The sequence below is a fragment of the Stegodyphus dumicola genome, chromosome 5, assembly GCF_044657685.1.
Source record: "Stegodyphus dumicola isolate Sdum_Otavi_A_Nest chromosome 5, ASM4465768v1".
Lineage (NCBI taxonomy): Eukaryota > Metazoa > Arthropoda > Arachnida > Araneae > Eresidae > Stegodyphus > Stegodyphus dumicola.
This window is the reverse complement of record NC_140772.1, coordinates 45,440,871-45,462,676: the sequence shown is the minus strand read 5'-3', so window position 1 is coordinate 45,462,676 and position 21,806 is coordinate 45,440,871. Positions and strand designations below refer to the sequence as shown.

Below are 21,806 nucleotides of genomic sequence, written 5' to 3'. Positions count from 1 at the left end.
TGTCCCAACCTCATTATCGCTTCTAGCTGTGGAAGAAATTCTCATGGTTTTAAAAATAAAAAACTGCCAGGAGCCGAAAATGTTTGCAATACACTGATCCAGATAACAACCTAAAACATATATACATAAGACAAAAATGACTGGATAACGCTGTAATAAATCGCTGACTCGCTTAGGAATGTAAGTGAAGGAGATTTTTAATTCATAAATAAGTCAACTAATTAAAATAAAAAAGAAGGGAATACAGCAAAACCTTAAGACCTCGATACCTATACCATTCGGCACAAATTTAAATTACACTGCGCAGCCATTTTGGACTTCTACTATCGCGGTAATACTTTCCAGAGACTTAAAGTGCCCTCTCCATACTTGAAAATGAAGTGCACCTCTTACATATCCCTAGGACGAAGAAGAGCTAGATTTTAGAAAACAAATTTAAATTTCCAGTTATTATTCCATATAGGACAAGAAGAAGAGGGCCAGTCTTCAAAATTTCACCGCTAGTTGCACAGGTATATTCCCACTGCAGCAACTGTACAGTTCCGTCCCGATTCTAATGGAAAGCACCAAGAAGGAACGGATTGAATAGTCGCCCTACGCTCTTACCAAGCCACTTGAGGGAATTTTCGGCTCGCAAGTATTTTAAATGCTTCCATGCCGCACAGACACTACACATTTATGCATTTAATAATGTTCATACCTTATTCGAGATTAGAACATGGGTCTAACAGTACAGTAGTTTCTCCTTTTAAACTCATTTAAACTTTATAAAACTGTTCTTTATTTGTGGGGGGCGGAATTCTGACCTATGATTTTGGATAAATCGGGCATGCAAGCAAGAAAAATATAGTTATAAGAAATATTAACTTAAAGATATGATTACTTTCAAATCCTGTAAGTGAATATTATTTTCTTAATAAAGAAATATAAAAATATACTTCTACATTTGTATGAGTGTGTGAGTATGCATTATTATACATTTAAACAATATTGCATGCATAGTGATAGCGGTTATAGCTTGCGAAGATTATATAGATTGCCTTTAGATAATTCAGCAAGGGTGAAATTTATTTTACGAAAATTTACGTTTCTAAGAAGAACTTGGGAAAAACTAATAATATACAAAAAACTTTCAGAACTATCGTTATAGCAGGAATGGGGGTAAACGGCTAAGTGGTAAAGTCGCTGAACACTGGTAGTTCGGTACGAGGTTCGAATCTCGCGAACGGGCTGGCTTCATTGGGTATGTTCTTGTTTTTTCCCCATACGAGCCAGTATTCCTTAGAAAGTCCTCCACGAAGACATTCCTCCTCTTTGGCAGATAGACCTCGAGGGTTTGCCGTAAGCACATAAACCAAAAAACCAAACCATAGCAGGAATGGATACTACTCGAGGAAAAAACATGTCAATAAATCATAAGACTGATCGATTATTTCTACCAGGTTGTGCTAAAGTGTCAGCTGTTACCCATAATTAATTATACCTAAGAGAAAATTTCATGTTCCAGTGGAGTGACGCGCACAGATGCAACTGTACAGAATTGTGCACAAGTGTCACATCACTCAAGTTAACGACCGTCATCCCACAGGAAAGCTATCGGTTCTTCGATTCGAAGTAGCAATATTCGAATGTAAGAATACTTTCCAGAGAAACTAATAAGAAAAGCTACCACTTCGCTGAAAACCTTTAATATTTTCTTAATTATTCTCCAATGAATACCATTTGCGGCTGATCGAATAGCAAAATACACAGTTATGCGTCGCAACTTATTCCCAGTCGCTTCTTTCCCAAAGGGTTTGAACTGGTAAGGCGCTCATCATCCATTAGAGGTGCGCTTTCCTCCTGGTTCCGTGGACATCACGTGACTTGCGGAGTCAAATAATTTAAGGCAGTCACGGAAAGCTTCGTCATTTAATTCACGATGCGTGAGGGCTCAGTTATCTGCTAATGCTCTCTCCCCCCTGCAGGTATAACAGTTTTTTTGACCCCACCTCCCCTCCTGAGAGGATGCGAAACAAAGACAATTAGACAGATAAGCAGGAAGTCCATTTGCAAATTATAACCGTGTTTTTTTCTCTAAAACCTTCAATTGTAGGTTACAGAAAGCGGGATTTTTCAAAGTCTTGTTACATGAATTTATATCCTATTAGGATTATACGATAAAAGCTTTCAATCGCTTCGAACTGACATCCTCTCAGGACATCGTTTCTCAGCCCTTGAACAAATCGTGAATTTCCTAAAGACGATCGTCACGTAAGAGCATCAAGTAGCAACATATGCATAGTTAAGAGTCCATCCTAATGTTGATTATTCCATCGATTAAATAATAAAATATATTTCTTACTAGCAAAAGTACTCGATGCCAGTTAAGTTCGATTGAAAGTAATGCATTTAACAACAAAGAGAACGATACCGCTGTAATCCTCCACTAATAACGATGAAAAATATATATATATATATATATATATATATATATATATATATATATAATATTCATAGTCATACATTTTTCACTCTGATGCAATATGGAACCCACATAAAAAATTTCGATAGAAAGATAAATTAATTCTCTCGCATTATATCAATGGCACGCAGTTTTTAATGATTTTTGTCTTTCTGATCAAATGGTCGTAAAAGCTGAAATTCCATCCAATATTTCACCTATATTCAATTCTAGTCGATTAAATGTGGCAAAAGATTGATCAGAAATTGATAACACGAACAAACACACAAACATACATTCTTCTTTATATAGAATATATATAGATTTTTGTAAAACTTACAAATTTTTGATTAACAAACTCTACAATTTGAAAGCGAGAACTAGCAACACTTTTCGAAATAAAACATTTATATCTCCAAAGCGCGACACTGTTGCCACTCTGAAGAATGAGTGCGAAAATTAGCGCTTTCAGAGTTTTTAATTAATATCTCGGCTGATCAAACTCGTACGAAGATGGCAACAGTCGAAATGGCTTGCCACGAATTTTTGGAATCGTGAATAATGTATTTAATGTTTGGGAATGCTATTTTTATTTCATAGTAAAACTTAGAAATTTTTATTAACAGACTCTAGTATTTGAAAGCTAGCAGTGGCAACAACTTTCGAAATAAAGCAGATTTTTATCTCCAGCCTGCGAGACTGTTGCCACTCGGAAAAATGAGGGCGTAAACTATCGTTTTTCCGAGTTTTTAATTAATATATCTGATTTTAGCTTTTTGGGGGGGGGAGTGGAAGTCAACCTTTTGTAGTACCCAGAAAAGAATTGTAGAAAGTTTGGTGACGATAGCTATAGTAGTAACTGAGTTATTAGAGGACAAACAAACATGCAAACTTTCTTTTTTACATGTATATAGATTATTGTAACAAATACAATCCAATACTTAAATAATAATTGTAATTGTAATGAAAAATATTATTATTATCGTGTGATTTTGCACACACAATTTTCATTACAAAAGAAATAAAATATTACTTTACTTATAACATAATCTTTAGATTAACATACAAATTCTATTGATGGCCAACGTAATACATATATTTTGACTTCATGTTCAAAATTGTTATTTAATAATACAAGCATTAAGAATAGAAAGAAATCGCTTCACAATTGAAAATAAACTGACTTAAAAATTATCTGGAGAAAAATCTCAAGTTTTCTGACCAACATGGTGTCGAAAATCCAGGCATAAATCTTTAACCATCATGACAACTAACGATGGAACAAATCCTAATCTCCGCGTATTTATTGTCACGTGAAGTCACGTGAATTCTAACCTGAAAAATATGTTAAACGTTTTAACTCAAAACTTTGCACGAAAGAGTAAAGTTACTGGCATTCAACAGAAGCATTCATTAGGAAAAAATGGCAGTGACCGTTACGATTTCAGGGATCACCAGTGTTACCTTGTGGCGAACCTAATTATATTTTGTTAAATTATATTGAGAAAATGAAACAGAAGATCCCGCAGTCTTGTACTGCATTTATTTAATTTCGTTTGTATCTTCAATAAATGTAGATGAATTTTAAAAATAGACTTCTTAAATTTGTTTTCCGTTAAACGTCTTTTGCAGAATTGTTTTAATTTAAAGCTTTTAATATTAACTCATTTTCCCCCTTCTTACGATTTTTACGTGACAGATTCGGAATTCAAACTACTGAAGCCTAGGATTCAGATTTCACGAAATTATAATTCGCCCCATTTGTAACGAAAATGCTTTTTTCTTCCACAGTTATTAAAATTGCATTTCATTATTTGATACCAAATAATGTCGCTTGAATTCTAAATTCTCTTTACAATGTTAAGAGTGTGACATTATATGGTGACTGTATGGTTTTCTGTATTAAAATATTGATAAGAATTTACTTTAATAAAAGTGCTTCGCAGCTTAAATTTTTTTTTCCCCCCGTTTTTGTTAAAAAAATTACTTTGATTTGGATGAATTTAAGGCTTCTAAATCTAAACTAAATTAAAAACTCATTACTTTCATGACATTTTCTGAAGTGTGTGTAACAGTGTTTCACAGCGAAAAAGTTTAAACAATGCAATTTAGCGGAATCTCAAGTACTCTTTCTTTCAAGAAGCATTACGCAATGACAATCCTTGCGAGAAGTGACAGAAGCAAATGAAGCGAGAATTCTCTGAAATCAGGTAGATATTTATCAGGGGTGAGCACTGCATAATTTTATGAGAACATAGTATACTTTTTCTGCAATCTGATCTTTCGGAATCCTGGTACTAAAACAAGTCACACAGATTCATATTTTAAATTACAAAGACGTTCAGTAACAGTGAATTTTACATTATACATAAAAACGCCCAGTTATAGAATATTGGAATTCCAAGACAAGTTTTCCAAGATTATATGAATATTTCTATACGCAGAACAAAAGAAGAAAAGGGTGATGTCAGGAAGAAGGAGGAGTTTTGTTTTGAAAAGTTTAAAGTAAAAGAATTTTAATCGATTTCCTCTGAACTGACATGCATTTTTGTGATCGATTCTGAGAATCTCGTGCTTAAGAAAAAAAAAAAAAAAAAAAAAAAAAAAAAAAAAAAAAAACTACTTCCATATTGATCAAGATCATTTATAGGTGAAGGCGGTCGCTGGATGTCACTGCAACTAAAAATTCGATATAATGCTTACACGGAAATCTAAGAATAGAGACATAAGTGAATTCGCAGACATTGAATGCAAAATAATCCGCCGTTTTACAAGTACAAAACCATCTATGAAATAAAAAAAGTCGAAAAAAAAAAAAAGCCAAAAACCTTTTGCGCAGTATTTTGATACGAAATCGAAGATAAAAAAAATCCAGATAAAAAAATTCGGCTAAAAAAGTAGAAAACAAAGAGCTCTTTAAACAATAATTAGCAAAGAACTGTGGATTCCGTGCTTTCAGGCAATATAAATTAGGAGAAACGCTACCTCCTCCAATTTCCAATTATTTCATTGCCCAAAAATTCTTTTCAAGAGAAAACCATGAACGATTTCAGCTAGGAGCACGCATTTTGACGCCCTGCAACTAACCCCATAGCTGCCAACCTTGAAATATGAAAAACCGAGAGGCAAGTGTGCTCCAGACTGGAGGTTTCCGGGAGATTTTGATGCTGTACGTCTGCATCATTCCAAAAGAACTCCAAACAGATTTAAATTCGCTTTATAATGCATGGTTTACGTTATTTAGGTATTTAGAATATGATTACAGCGTAAAATATGTTTCTGTTTAATTAAAATTTAAACAAATTTAAATTTTAATTTTAACAAATACGTATAGAAATACGTAATAATACGTATAGAAAAGTGAAAAGGCAAATTTAAAACCAAAACAAAGAAAAAAAGCCAAAATAATTTAAAAAAAAATTTTTTTTTAAATGTGTAAACATATAAAAGATTTAATTCTCGAACTAATCTACAATATCATTTAAATTCAGAAGCATAAGCAAATTAAGTGCAAAACCAATCCATGAAAATAAATTCACTAATTTAGCTAATTAAAATTAAATTTAAACCAAACAATTTTTTAAAATGCATAAGTGAATGACTGTAGAGTAGGCAGGAGACAGACTTATCAAGGGGAAGTTGCCTGCAAACCTAATTCTCCAATCATTCAATTGCCCACCAGCGGCCGAGCGGTAAAGTCGCTGAACACTGGTAGTTCGGTTCGAGGTTCGAATCCCGCGAACGGGCTGGCTGCATGGGCGTTTTCGTGGTTTTCCCCATGTGTAACATGTATACGAGGCAGTTTCCCTTAGAAAGTCCTCCACGAAAGGCATCCCTCCCCTTAGGCAGATAGCCCTCGTGTGCTTTGCCATAATTAAATACACCAACACCAATCATTCAATTCGTGTTTCGTCATTCATGCAGGCAAGGGTAAAAGTAAAAAGAAATACCAATAAAGTGGCACCCCTAGAAATTAACATTTAAGAATTAAAGTTCTAAAAGGAAAATACTAAATGAAGTCTTTTGAAAAACAAGCAAGTAAAGTCAAGTATTAAATTAAAATTTTTTTAAAAAATTAATTTTTATTAAAAAATCTAGAAACCAATGTATTTTAGAAACCCTTGTCTACAAAAAAATAAATAAATAAATAAATAAATAATAAAAAAAAAAAAATAAAAATAAAAAAATAAAAAAAAAAAAGTTTAATTTAATACTTGACTTTACTTGCTTGTTTCTCAAAAGACTTCATTAGTATTTTCCTTTTAGAACTTTAATTTTTTAAATGTTAATTTCTAGGGGTGCCACTTTATTGGTATTTCTTTTTACTTTTACCCTTGCCTGCATGAATGACGAAACACGAATTGAATGATTGGAGAGTTAGGTTTGGAGGCAACTTCCCCTTGATAAGTCTGTCTCCTGCCTACTCTACAGTCATTCACTTATGCATTTTAAAAAATTGTTTGGTTTAAATTTAATTTTAATTAGCTAAATTAGTGAATTTATTTTCATGGATTGGTTTTGCACTTAATTTGCTTATGCTTCTGAATTTAAATGATATTGTAGATTAGTTCGAGAATTAAATCTTTTATATGTTTACACATTTTTTTTAAATTTTTTAAAAATTATTTTGGCTTTTTTTCTTTGTTTTGGCTTTAAATTTGCTTTTTCACTTTTATACGTGTTTGTTAAAATTTAAACTTAAATTTGTTTAAATTTAAATTTCATTCCTTGCAGCACTGGCGCAAAGAATATTTAACTAAATTTGTATTTAAATTAAATTTATTTAATTAAATTCAATTTATTCTTATGAAACATTTCTATTTAATTAGACATTTTAAATTTTATGTTCACTGGTAAACTTCATTTTGTAATTTTCTTATAATTTTAAATTCAGAAAATTCTAAGCAGGGAAGGAAAGCTCTAATTCATCAAAGGAAGCACGAAGAAAATAAAATTAATAATAAACGTACATTAACCTCGAGATACGAACACCTCTATATACGAGAAATTCGAGATACGAGGAAAGTATGAGCGAAACATTTGTCTCTAAATACCAGCACTGACTCGAGTATCGAGCAGCCAGCCAGGCTGTTGGTATGCGTGGCGCATTTCTCGATCCGGCTCCTCGACTCGGGGAATCCTCTCGTCAGATCAATCAGTGTTCTTTGATCTAAGTGTTTGTGCGCTTGTAAATTAATTGTTCTTTACATTCAAAATGAAAATAATTATTTCACGATGCCTCCCAAGAAGACAGTTGCCTCAAATAGTGCTGCAAAGAAAAAGGAGGAAGCCATGGTCGTTGAAATTAAGAAAGAAATCATAGATAAACATAAGCGGGGGTGTAACAGTGAAGGAATTGTCCAAAACTTAAGGCCGTTCGACATCGACGATCTATACGATTTTGAAGAAGAAGGAAGAAACTAAGAAACTTGATTTAGCCAAAGGAGTTATCGTTACTACAAGATGTTGAGAAGCTGTTGTTGGTGTGGGTTACCGAGAAGCGGTTTAAAAGGCGATTCGGTGTCGGAAGCTATCGTTTGCGCTAAGGGCTAAGATTCTGTACTTGGACCTTCTCCGAAAAACACCACGTACGTCGACTGAAGATGAGATGGCAATGAGATTTTTGGGGGTGCGGAACAGATTAACTGGCTTTACATTATTTTCAGTGTGGAAGTTTGTTTCTAGATGCGAGAAATTCGCAATACGAGCTCAATGCTGGAACAAATTAAACTCGTATCACTGTACTGCTGTGTGAATAAACTTAGTTATGTACCATATACAAAACAAACAAAATTAACGCATTAGTTGAAGTTCCACAAATGTCTATAAGAAATTAAGACAAGGCAGATTAAATAAAATTTAATAAGAAAATAATGCCGAAAATCGCTAAGGGTGGAGAAATGTCAAGTTTTACTAATTCAATAAATTCCATTTACTACTGAAACACTTTCATTAACCGGGAGATTCGGTGATCGACCGGGAGGTGTGACGAAAAGCCGGGGGGAGAGCTGGCAGCCTGTAACTCATTTCGCAAATAGGCCGGCAGTTGCGAAGAAAAGTCGGCCGCCCACGCGACTGCACCTAGATTGGAATCCAAGAACAAACTCTACGTTCTGCAAACACCTACTGCGAAGGGGCCTACAATGGCAGCGAGCAGGGCGGCTGCTCACACAGAGGAAGTTTCCGGATCGATAAGCCGCGGAGGAGGGAGGAAGATGGGGGATAGCATTCATCTGTCCGTCCGTGAGCCTTCACGCAGATAGATATGCGGGAGGAGCGGTATCCTCGAGGCGAACCCTCCGATCCTCAAAGCAAATCCCCGCATGGCTGTTATATTTAGAAACGACGAGGGTAGGAAAAACAAGAATAAAGGAAACTCACTCGCCTTATAGACCAATTGCAGAGCTCTTCCCGGGCCCAGCGATAGCAACGCAATGATTTCTCGGAATTTATTTACATGTCATCCGGTTTCAGGAAAATGGAAAAAGGAGGATAAAGAATAAATAACAGGAACTTAATTTTTGTTTTGATTTCTGTCTTCACTCCTCTTCCCCCCCCCCCGCAAAAGAAAGAGTCAAAATTTTGCTTCTGGCTAGTGCAATAAATAGTTTTTGAATATAAATTCCTATCGTCGTTCATATTTAAAATACTTAATCATTCAGCAATAAAATCAATTGCTTAGCACGACCTACCTGCAATTCTTCAAGTACTATTGTTATTTTTATTATTAATAATACCAGGAAAATGTTTGAACAAGAAACTTGAGAAATTCTATGGTTTCAGCTACGAACTATACCTCCAGTTTAAAAAGGGGATAAAGAGGGCGAAAGCATGACGTCTATTCTTTGATGAGCACGCGCTTTACACCAACCTTTTATACTGTGAATAACCTAAACAGCTTTGAAATTTTCAAATAATGGTAGAGATTTTAATTTAGTTAGCTAAGCTAGTATGCTAGCTAAGCTAGTTAGTCAAGCTAGGATGGTAAATGAGCAAAAATGCAGATTACAGACCATTCACATTCATTAAATACTAGAAGACGAGATATGGATTACATAATCTTAGGCGCTGATTTTCGCAAAGGCAAACAGGACAGGTGCCTAACGGCTCCATTTCCAAGGAGGACTCCAAGTCTTCCTATGGTATTTAAAATATGTAAATACTGCATACCTCAGTTTCAGGTTTTAAAAACAAAACTGGAAACAGAGCGCACCAGAAAGATCGACTTTCATGTTCGAAAAGAATAACGATTTGTTTTTTAAAAATCAATTCAAAATTCTTTAATTCAATTCAGATATTTGATTACTGAATTGATAACTGCATTATTTAACTGCATTAATCGGCAGTATCTCTATAACGTAGAGACAATAATATCAATAGGTTTCTTTAGACCAGTGATTCTCAACTTTTTTTTTGAAGGGGGGGTCGCGGCACATTTTTAACTATTTCAAAATTTGGTGGCACACAAAGAAAAAGATAAGTTTAAAAGTTGTTTACTTACCTATAATACATTGTGTAAAATAGTTTATGATAATAATTTTGAATGTAAAATAAAATAATATGTACTGCAAAAACAGCAGTACGTTTATTAAGGAATTAATTACAAGTTAATAATAATCATTTTAATGAGAAATTTGAGCTTGATGTTTTTGATAATTTCATTTACATTTGGTCTTAAAAATGACAATGCTACTCTCATATTGTCTTCTAGATTTAACAGTTCTCGGTCTGTTTTTCTTTTTTATATTAGTTTATACTAAAAATCTGAAAACACAAATAAGATGTAGAAATCTGTAATAATATTTTTAAGGCTTTTTTGACCGTCTTGGGATAATCGCATCTAATGTTAATCTAGAATGAATTAATTGATTCTTCCGAATATTTTAAAATTAAATCTCGATTATTAGAAAGCGAAATTAATTCTTCCTCTTTGTTCAAAGTTAATTCAAATACAAAAGTCTTCGGCAACAAAATCGGCTTGGATACCACAATTGGCGCGCTTATTAATGTCTTAAAAACCACATTTCCCCAATTCTCATGTGTACCGTATACTAGGATTAAAGCCATTATCATTTTTACTATATACATTTCTAAAATTTGGCGGCACACAAAAGTGCCGAGGTACAGCAGTTAAGAATCACTGCTTTAGACCCTTCTCTTTTCTTCAAGTTCTTTCACAGAAAACATGGAACTTGAAGCTAGCCATGAAAAGGAAACGTTAAAACAAATAAAATAAAAACCCCACAGTTAAGCTTTTTTTTTTTTTTTTTTTTCTCTTGAATAACTTTAAACGAGAATTATTAAATTGTAGGAATATTTCACGAAATATTTTTTACATAAAATATAATTTGCAGCAATTACACTGGAAATAAAAAGAACACGTGAGTTCGTGATAATTTTCCCTAGACCAATGATTTTGTAAAACGGGCCTTGCATAACATTCTTCCTTTAAATTTGTCCAAGTGCTGTCAAGAGAAAAAAAGATTTCAAATGCAGTTGTATAAAAGCTAAATACAAACAATTCTAAATATATATATTACTCTTTGAACTAGAGGTTATTGAACTAGTGGAAGCAGAGAGTAAATGGGTGTCTGAAAATTAAGAAATTACTCTGGAACTAACTAACTGAAAGAAGCTACTATTCATATTGTAATTATGCCCGACTCCAGCATTTGGCATACTGAGAAAGTTAAACTTATTAATATTTCAAACCAAAATATACCTTTATTTAATTAATTAAAATATAATATCTGAAAATTATAAATTAAATCTTCTAATGAAGTGAAATCAACCACAATAATGTGAAATCGTCTACGATGTCACTGTACAGTAATTCTTGAACGACATCGTTTTCTATCGAGAGACAAGCAACAGAATTCATAAAGCGTTTACGAAATTCATTCAACGTTTCTTTCTTTGAATTCCCTAATGGCTGTAAAAAGCAAATTCTAATATAGCCTGTAATAATGCAGGCTTTATACATATATTAGTGCAGGCTGTGCTAATATAGCCTGTAGAAAGCAAATTCTGGCGTGTTTGCACTCCAGGAATGATAATCTGGAAGCTGCGCACTTATATGGACAGTAATACGAGACACATATTTTGCCCTCTGCACCCTCAGCTGCAGTTTGCATTTAAGCACGTTACAGATTTATGCAGTTTTCCGCCAATTAGCTCCTATTCAGTTTTCCAAAATCATAAAGAATGACCAGTATACACACACTCCCTACGTTGCGTCCACCGAAGAAAACAGCTTTTTTGGATATTGGAACTTAGTCGGCATGATCGACGATTCGTTTCTTTGAATTCTAATGTTTTCGAATAACAAGTTCAACATTTAACATTTTAAATCTATTATCCCTATAACGGTTCAAAAACTTTTCCGCATTTTTTAAAAATCGAATTGACTTTTAAGATGTCGGTTGGTTGGAATAATGTGTCTACATGATGATTTGGAAAAAAATATCGTACCATATAGAATGAAGTAAGGGATTTATAATCTGATACCGGATTTACTTGGTTTCGCTTCATGTATCGATGGGCCGAAACTTACGTTCTGGAAGATTAATCAGAGCTTTCTGAGCATCGCCTACCGCAGTATTGAGTACACTGTCGAACCTGTATCAACTGAGGTCTCGGTTAAAGAAGTCAGAGCTCAATTTAAAAAAATTGTTACGAAAATGAAAGAAAATTAAAAAAATATACAACGAAAATCAGTTATTCGCGAATCCTCCTATGAGTGGTTGATATTTTGGCCTTTCTTACCAGTGATGGCTCATTGAACAGTCCTCCAATTGACCATTAAGATAAAAGATGTAGTTTTCATGCGTCTAAGATGGGCGCGCGGGGGGGGGGGTAGGAACACTAACAGGAACTGACGATGAATTCGGTGAGGTATTTTGAAGGAAAATATCAGACATGGACACCACATGACTTTCTTGTACGGCCTATTAAATTATAAACATTATTTGATGCACCTTTTTTAAAACTTATTTCCTCGAAAATCATTACAGATATATTTCTCATTCAAACAATTCAATTCTCACTTCCTGGCAAGGCATAAATATATAAAATCTCAAAACTTTCTTCGTTAAAAATAGTAAAATACAGAAAACCTTAAAACAATAAAGTTAGTAAAATAATTTTTATAATTCTACGCAAAAAGAAGCAATTAGATCAACGAGCAGGAAAACCAAATTTTCGGTGCATAAAACTGAAAGTTTACTTTCGGTCCCACTTCGCAAAAAAACAATGAAATTGGCGCACAAACTGAATTTACTATTCCACTAACACTTTTAAATGTAAATAAACGGCGGCTTCGCTAGGCTTTCTACCACTTAAACAGCTTTTAAATTGTTGATAATTCTACAACTATTACATGCAGATAAACTAAAGGCATAAAATCCTTAACCGGAACATAAGTACAACATAATTCAGATACTTTTAAAGCGAAAAACGCACAATTGACCACCACATAAGAATAAAAATACTGCGCTCACCCAGCCGGGTAACAAGATGGGAATTTGCAATTGCAACAAAAAAAAAAGGAGGTGCACAACTACATGTTATATACAAAATAGATACTTCTTAAGTCCTACATAGAAATTTTAACATTCTACAGCTACTCGTTTTTGAGTTATGTGAGATACCTACATACGTACGTGCAGACGTCACGAAAAAACTCTGTTATGAATCCATTTTACAATTCGTTTTGGAAAAGTAAGTCCTTAATCCTGTCCGTACGTACAGATGTCACAAAAAAAATCATTCAAATGGATTCGAGAATGGTCAAAATGGATATTTCCGTTGAAATATGACACCCGAATTGTTTTTGTGATTACAATTGTTCATTTACAATACAATCGGCGATACAAGGGAATAAAAAGGATGCAAAGACGTTAGTCAAGATCACATTCTGAAAAGAAAACAACATCGAACCAGATTTTCAAATTCTGAATAATGAAAAATTCAGGGAAGAATCGCTAGCGATCCAGAGAACAATAACAATTTCAATGAAGAGATGACAATGAAACGGAAACAGACAATGTGAAAATTAGACATGCTGAAGTCTTCGGCACTTAAAGCATCTTTCGTTAATCAAAAACCATGCTACAGTCTCGAACTTTATTTACTTATAAAAGAATCTGTTAAAATGTTAATAGCAATGCTTGTGCACATGCACTGCTGGTCATGAAAATTGCAACACCAGGAAGGAATGATCTGACGAACGCCAGAATCACATGCACGGAAGAAGAGGTTGGGATATGCAAATGATTAGAATTTCATTTTAGACTGCGTAGAAGGGAGAAATGACATCTGAAGCACTGCATTAAAGAAAAGTTGTGTAGTGGATTTCTCATTCGGAAAGCGCTTTGTAAGGTCGGAATTTGCTCAGAATATCGTGTTATACCTCGAATAATAAGAAGAAATGCTTACCAGCAAGTGTCAGAATGCAGGATCGTTGCCTATCGAGAGTGTTGAATTATCATTCCGTGATACCGGCCGTCGCACTGGTCGACAACCAACCACTGTCATGCGAAGTCAGTGTATTGCTGAGAGTCATACTGAACGGCATGCAGGGTCTCAACGGTCTCCTATGACTACCGCTAGAGAGGACAGACATATTGTGAGGTCAGCACTGTAAAACCGTACAATCATATAACGGACCATTAGTCATGAAATCGGCATGTTTGAGGTACGCCTAGTATCAGCTCGTACGCTGCGTCGACTTTTGCAGTGGCATGGACTATCAGCACGGCGACCATTACTTGGACTTCCTTTGACAATGCAGCCTAGAGAGAGATGGTGACTCTGGTGCGCCGAACGACAAAGTTGGATACAGGAGTGGCACAATGTCGTCTTTTCAGACGAGTCCCGGTTCTGCGTGCAATAGTCTGATGGCCGTATACGTGTCTGGGGGCTCCAAGAAGCCCGCACATCGGTTCCTTGCATTCGATGTCGGCCTAAGGGCCTTGCACCTCGTGTGATAGTTTGGACAGCCATTGGGTATACGACACACAGACCTCTAGTTCGGATCCACCGTAATTTGAATGCATATCGATACATTTCTGACATTTTACATCTCGCGGTTGTGCACTATATTCGAGGCCTGCCAAACGGCATCTTCCAACAAGATAAGGAATACCACAGGTTGTACGTCGTGTTCTGACCTTCCTCGATACACAGGGTATTCAATTGTTTCCCTGGTCCGCACGGTCTCCAGATCTGTCACCTATTGAAAACATCTGGTCATTAGTAGCTGAAAGACTGGCCCGCAACCCCTCTCCACCTAATGCGGTTGATGAAGTGCGGCACAGACTTGAAGCAGCATGGAATGAGTTGCCCGTTTCCGTCATCCAAGCCTCGTTCGACTCCATGCCTAACTGGCTAATGGCCGTTTTAAATATGACAAAGTTCAAATATGGGAATGGAACTTGTTATTTCAGCAATGCAATAAAGGAAAATTATTAAAATAGAAAATCATTACTCATTTTAATAATACTTTTAAGTGTAACTATTTTCTTTTCTATTCGTTTTCGAAGAAATACTAAATATCTTAACACTTGAAAATTCAATTCTGAAGTGTAGCTTCAAAGTAGGAAGATGATCATAATTTATCTTCCATGGGGGGGGGGGAAAGTGTGGACACCGCATGACTTCCTTGTACGGCCTATTTAATTACACAAATTTTTCTGAGGCAGTTCATTTAAACGTATTTCCTGGAATTACTCTAACTTAATTAGCCGATCCCTCAAGGCAAGTTGAAATTGACATCGAATATTGCAAATTTTGTAACAAACACCCCCGTCATGTTTTGTCGCACGGGAGTCACTTCTTATCATTTTATTATTATTTTTTTAATTTGACATTCCCAAAACATGAATATTTTCGCTATTTAAAACACTTCTGTAATTGGTACAACGAATGATAAAAAAATAAAGGACGAGTAAGGACTTTTAAGACGGGTTTTACTGCCGTTTGCAATAAAAAGGGAGGTACAGTACAAATCCAATTACTTGAACTCAAACTATTCGAAACTTTCAGAATTTTCCAGAATCAACTGTAGAAGAGAAGGAAAAGGAGAAAAAGGAAAAAGAAGCTCAAGAAAAGGGGAGGGAAGAGAGAGAGAGAGAAGATGGGGATGACGTGTCACTTGAGGAATTAAGAAACATTCTTTTGCAAACTCCTCGATGATCAGAAGTTAATGTTGAGGATACAGCAGAATGTATGGTGTATGATTCGTCAGACCCTGGTTTTCAAATTCTAAATGATGAAATTATTGAAAGTGTCGAGGAAAAAGATGACCTTAGTGTCGAAGTTGAAACAGACACGGGACCATAAGCTACTGAAGCGTCTTCCGGCCTTGAAATTGCGCTGAAGTGGATGGACCGTCAGCCCGAGTGTAATCACATGCAACTTCTTATTGTCGGGTGGACGCGCGACTTAGCTGCCCCAAAATGGATGAAGACAGTCAAACAGCATACTTTGACAGAAATGTTCAGCAAGAAATGACCTTCAGCACTTGTAAGTACTGCACAGTGCGCTGTATAACATGTACGTAAAAGTGTTGTCTTTTCATTTTAATTAATTAAAACCTTTTAAAATCCCCCCCCCATTTTCAACATACAGTACATATAATAATTAAAGTGCACGTAGACCCTTTCTTCGGGAAAAAATGGAATTATCCGAATGGGGTTCGGTCCCAATTAATTCGGATAATTACAGTTCTACTGCATTTCAGCGCTCTACGACTAATAGTTTTTGAGTTAGTACGTTCGTACAGATGGTCACGAAAAAATACATGAAAAAGTTCCTTTATTCTGTTCGTATGTATAGACGTCGCACAAAAAAATAGTCAAAATGGATAGATATTTCCGTTGAATTGTAGCATCCAAAATTTTTCGCGACTATCGTATAAGCAAGTAAAAAGGATCTTTGACAAGTAAACTACCGATGCTATGCAGATTACTTTGCCTAATACTACCTTGGTCACCTCAGCAGAAACAACGGCTCTGTCTCTCTGACAATTCAACTGCGGTGCGAAAAAAATTATTTGCTCATATTATCAATACGATATTATATGGACTTTTAAATTTCTAAATAAATAAAAAAAAGCATATTCACATTACAAACAGTTTACATTTATTAATTCACAATACCACTTAACTCTATTTTACTTCAAGCAAACTTACATCTCTTGATTGGCTCAGCTACTTAACTCCCTAAATAATTGATCATTACATACCTTTAGGATCTTTAATTTTTAATTTAATTTTTTCTAGATTTATTTTTATATATTTTAATATTAATGTTTGTAAAAAATTTTTAATGTAACAAAGACAGCAGCAACTTTACCTACATAAGTGCCATCTATATAATTGGCATTCAACTTTACCTACATAAGTGCCATCTATATAATTAATTTGAAGAACACACTTACTTCTCTTTAAAAACACTTTTGCAGACCCCAACACTCATATAGTAGGTAAGTTAGAATTAAAACTTACCATTTACTTAAGTATTTTTTAAAATTTTTTATGTAGTATTTAAGTATTTTCTAAATATGAAATTATATTTTTAAGTATATATTTGTTTTTTAAAAATTGTGAATTAGTTCTTTTTGTTTCTTATTGGTTTATATGTTATTTTAAAAAAAGTTTAATTTAATACTTGACTTTACTTGCTTGTTTCTCAAAAGACTTCATTAGATTTTTCCTTTTAGAACTTTAATTCTTAAATGCTAATTTCTAAGGGTACCACTTTATTAGTATTTCTTTTTACTTTTGGTTTTGACTTTTACCCTTACCTGCATGAATGACGAAACACGAATTGAATGATTGGAGAGTTAGGTTTGGAGGCAACTTCCCCTTGATAAGTCTGTCTCCTGCCTGCTCAACAGTCATTCACTTATGCATTTTTAAAAAAAAATTGTTTGGATTAATTTTAATTTGCTAAATTAGTGAATTTATGTTCATGGATTGGATTTGCTTATGCTTCTGAATTTAAATGATATTGTAGATTAGTTCGAGAATTAAATCTTTTATATGTTTGCACATTTTAAAAAAAAATTATTTGGGCTTTAAATTTGCCTTTTTTAAATTTTTTCTATTTGGCTTTAAATTTGCTTTTATACGTGTATGTTAAATTTTAAATTTAAATTTGTTTAAAAATAAAAAATTAATCTATGGATTCCTATGTTCAGAAGCAGTCAGACTCCACAGATAATTTTAAGGTTTTATCCATGTAATTCAAATAACAGCCAGTTTTCCTCTCGAAAAATCTTTCAACTTAATATCATCTACGGTAGAGATGATAGCAGTTCATGTTTATAAGAGAAGTAAAGAATTCATTGACCTCTGCAATGTTACACGAATATTTTTATTTCAGTTGACTGGAGGATATCGACATGTAAACCTTTCATAAAAACTCAAAAAGCGCATGATGAAGATATACTTATCAACTCCAGTGGTTGTATTTCAATCCCATGCAGCTATAAAAAATTCAAATTTTTTCTTCAGAAACCGATGAAATAGTCATCTTAAACAATGAGATACATTCCGCAAAAGAAGAGGAAGAATGGACTTGTTTGTTTAAATTAGCTGTACATAAGTCATGTGATCTCTGAGGTCATCAATCTTGTTTGTTTACATTGGCTATACATAAGTCACGTGATCTATGAGGTCATCAGGATGTATCTCATATTTTTGGTTGCCACTAGAATTTAATTAAATGACTTTTTCTTTATTGAATTTCATACTCAATTATATTTATTACTATCAGACATTTCATTTGTTTAACATTATTAATTAATAAACCTATTCTTTTAGAGGTAATATGGCATGCATATATGGTGTTAGAAAAAGAGAAAGGCGACTACAATTATTCCAAAAATAATCCAGTCTAGTTTAAAAATAAAATTAAGTTTGATGTTTTCACACGTATTTTATCAAGAATAAGATGTTCATTTTTTTTTTTTTTTTTTTTTTTTTTTCCCCAAATACCTGTTCATTTTCACCTTTACCTAGAGCTAAAATCAATACATTATTTAATGCAATTAATTAATCGATATTATTATTGAATGAAATCTAGATTATTCTATATCAACTAAAAATACATTAAGATGCAGAATAAGTTAAAATGACTACTTCTAATTTTCATATAATTACTGGATTTATAACTCACAGAATATATGTTTAAATTAAAATTCTAACGCGATTATTTAATCATAAGATTTAAACTAATGATATTAATATTTAATAAAAATATCATTAAAATAATTTAATCAATTAAAATCAATTATTTTAATTAATTAAAAATAATTTAATAAACATTTAATAAAAAATATTGCATGGTAATAAAAATTTTAATAATATTGCTGTAAAACTCTCTTATCGCATTTTAACGTTACGTTTGACTTTGTCTTTACTAATCGCATGATTTAAATAAAATATATCAAAATAACTGCCTTTAAATAAATTTAGAATTTAAAATTAAATACTTACAAATCACAAAACCATTCTATAAAAAAATTTGATAAATTTTCATTTAAGTGAAATTTTAATGTTTCCTTTATGTTGTCATCCGATTTTAATTATCATTAACTTATAACCAAAAATGAAATTAATATATATATATATATATATATATATATATATATATATAATTTATAATAAGAAAACTTTCCATATACCAAGGAACACAAATTAAAAACTATGAATGAAAAAAAAAATTTAGTCAGAATTTTAATTAGTATTTTAAATTATTATTATAGGAAAAAAAAATGTTTTTTCATTCACGGTTTTTAATTTGTATTCCTTGGAGATGGTATTGGAAAGTTCTTATTATCAATTATTATGAATTATTGGTTTATTATTTTGCAGCTTTAGCAAATATATATATATAATTAATTTAATTAATCGTAGACTTAGTCGAAAACTGCGCAACAAATACATCGCATAAAAATAAATGCATAGCGCTCAATACCAAGGAAGAAGCCCTTAATCCCTCTCTGCAACGGCTAAAACTCCACTCCCATTAATTAGCGCTAGAGAAAACTTGACGCATTACGCAACCAACGTCTTGATAAAAAGAAAATATGGCACATGAAGTTCTCCCTACTCCTCCAACCACACGCATGCCCAGAAAGATGCTGAAAAACTTCGTGACTTCCATCCATCATTGGGCGAAATGGAACAGACGAAAATGCATTCCTGGCCATCTAAATATTGCTCCTAAACTATAATTTCAACGTTTATTTAGCATTTGGAATACCTCGGAAGTTCAACTACATCTACGTAGCTCATTCTGTTTGATAGGTTTCGCATGATATCTTCAAGAATTCGAACAAATGTATTTCGTGACATAATGGATTCGATTACTGATTCAAAATAAACAATCAGCCATTCAAAATAATAGTTAGTAGCACTAGCAGCAAATCACAAATATTGCACTGAATATCGATGAGCATACTAAGAGAAATTTGATATATTTTCCAGAATAATATCGAAAATTATAATTTAATAACAGGTACCAGTTTTATTTATGACACAATCTTAATAAAATATATTGCACGGCTAAAATTAATCCAATCAACAAGAAAACACTTTAATTTAGCAATTAAAATATTTCTATTCCTCAACTATTTATTATTTAAAACATCATACATGTTAGGAAAACAGCTAAAAATACGAATTTAATTCGATACAGTTAACCAGTAAACTCGATGCGGCAAAATGCGACATTTGCGACTTTTGGAATTCAAGTTCGCATCTCCGTCAAATACAATGCTATGGTCATGGCAAGTATCTAAATATAAACTAGAGATTCCGATTATTGTGTCCATAATATTATTTTTATGCTTTACGTTTATATTTTTATTTAATAGTGAATCTAAAAATAAACTATTTCAAATCACTTCCTCTGGCCGCCATTTTAAGTTCGAACAACGTCATGAACCATACAGAATCGTTATAAAAATAACTATAAACTACAAATATAATGATATGGACGGACGTAGGAAGTCTTTAAAATTAACTACAAGAAGTTTACAATTATTCATAAGCTCTGATCAGGAGTTATGAATTTAAAATTAAAGTCCTCTCTACTTATGACGCATTCGGAACAGCCGCCATGTCAACAGCACGGGAGCTGAGCGATGGCGTCGGTATTTCACAGTTTAATAAATATTACAGACCTCAAACACATTAGATTGCACTCAGAGACATTCTAGAAACGTTTAAGAACATGCTGATCAATTTTCATAACAGTACTAAACATGTAAGATAGTTAAAGCTAAGAATATTATGATCATCCTCCCGATTCGAACACAGAAGTGTGTACCAGCCGCCATATTGTTTTGGTTGGATCAGTTGATCCTTAAATTCGCATGGAAATAATGCGTTATTCACCAATTGAAGATCCATGGTGAAAGCTATACATCCAAATTAAGTAAAATATAATTGAATCTAAGCCACTTACCCCTTATATCGGCGTTAATGAACGAATTACGGACTCCAGCTGTCGTATTGGCAATTGCAATCTAGATTTCCCAAGCAGCGTAGGCGCCCGCCTTCATCTCTGCAAGCGGCGTATGTGTAGACAGAAGAAGCTGATTGGTTCCTAGCCATCACGTGCTGAAGTACCCGGATCGCTTTTGTTCGCCAGGATTCAGCAAATGGAAAGAGCTTTTTCGAACAGCCTGTACCACGTTAGTCGTTCACTTCCTGTTATATCTGCAGGGGCCCAAAATGGGTAAGATGAAAGGGAGATTTCGCACGACGGCGTTGCGAAGTTAAAAAGGGAGATAAGTGAGGGAGGGGGGAAAGCAGAAAATAGCTTCTTCCCAGTATGAAAGATGGGAAGGGGAGAGAGGGTCGTTTTAAGCCATTGTCAAAAGGCGTGGAGTAAATGAAATTCCAGTGCTTTTGCACTGGAGGAGCATCAAAAGATAATTTGCTTTTCGAACTGATTCAAATTTGAAAGGTATAGCAGAGTTCCAGCGATGAATACCATTGGCTACGCAGCGATGAATATTGGCTGATGATAGTGCATAATATTTGAAAATGCATTTGTACAATTTGTAGCAACTAATTTGTACTCCCGACTAAATTAAATCAGTTTCGCGTGTTTAATTAAATGCATCCGCCATTGCTGATAAAATATTTCGCAACTCATATTTTTTTAATAAATTATCAACTGAACTGTCTTGAAGCTTCTATAAATTATCGCTTTATGAAAAAAAATAATTAAACAAAAATTTTTAAGTTGAGAGTTTACAAATGGTATGCGCAAAATTGGAACTATGCATTCTTATATTTTTAAGATGGGATTAGAACAAAATATTCGATAGAATAACGGTAAAATT

The 21,806-nt window shown here is 33.6% G+C and overlaps 1 protein-coding gene and 1 long non-coding RNA gene across 2 annotated transcripts in view; one reads left to right on the top strand and one right to left on the bottom strand.

The window, feature by feature from the left end:
- Positions 1 to 21,034, bottom strand: part of LOC118192833 (uncharacterized) — a 204,965-nt gene extending 183,931 nt beyond the window's left edge. Inside the window, exon 1 of the mRNA XM_085816623.1 lies at positions 20,921 to 21,034. The gene's annotated coding sequence lies outside the window, so the exon portion shown is untranslated. The remainder of the gene's footprint in view (positions 1 to 20,920) is intronic.
- The window catches only part of LOC146997089 (uncharacterized), a 269,854-nt gene that overhangs the window by 77,904 nt on the left and 170,144 nt on the right, over positions 1 to 21,806 (top strand). The window lies entirely within an intron of this gene.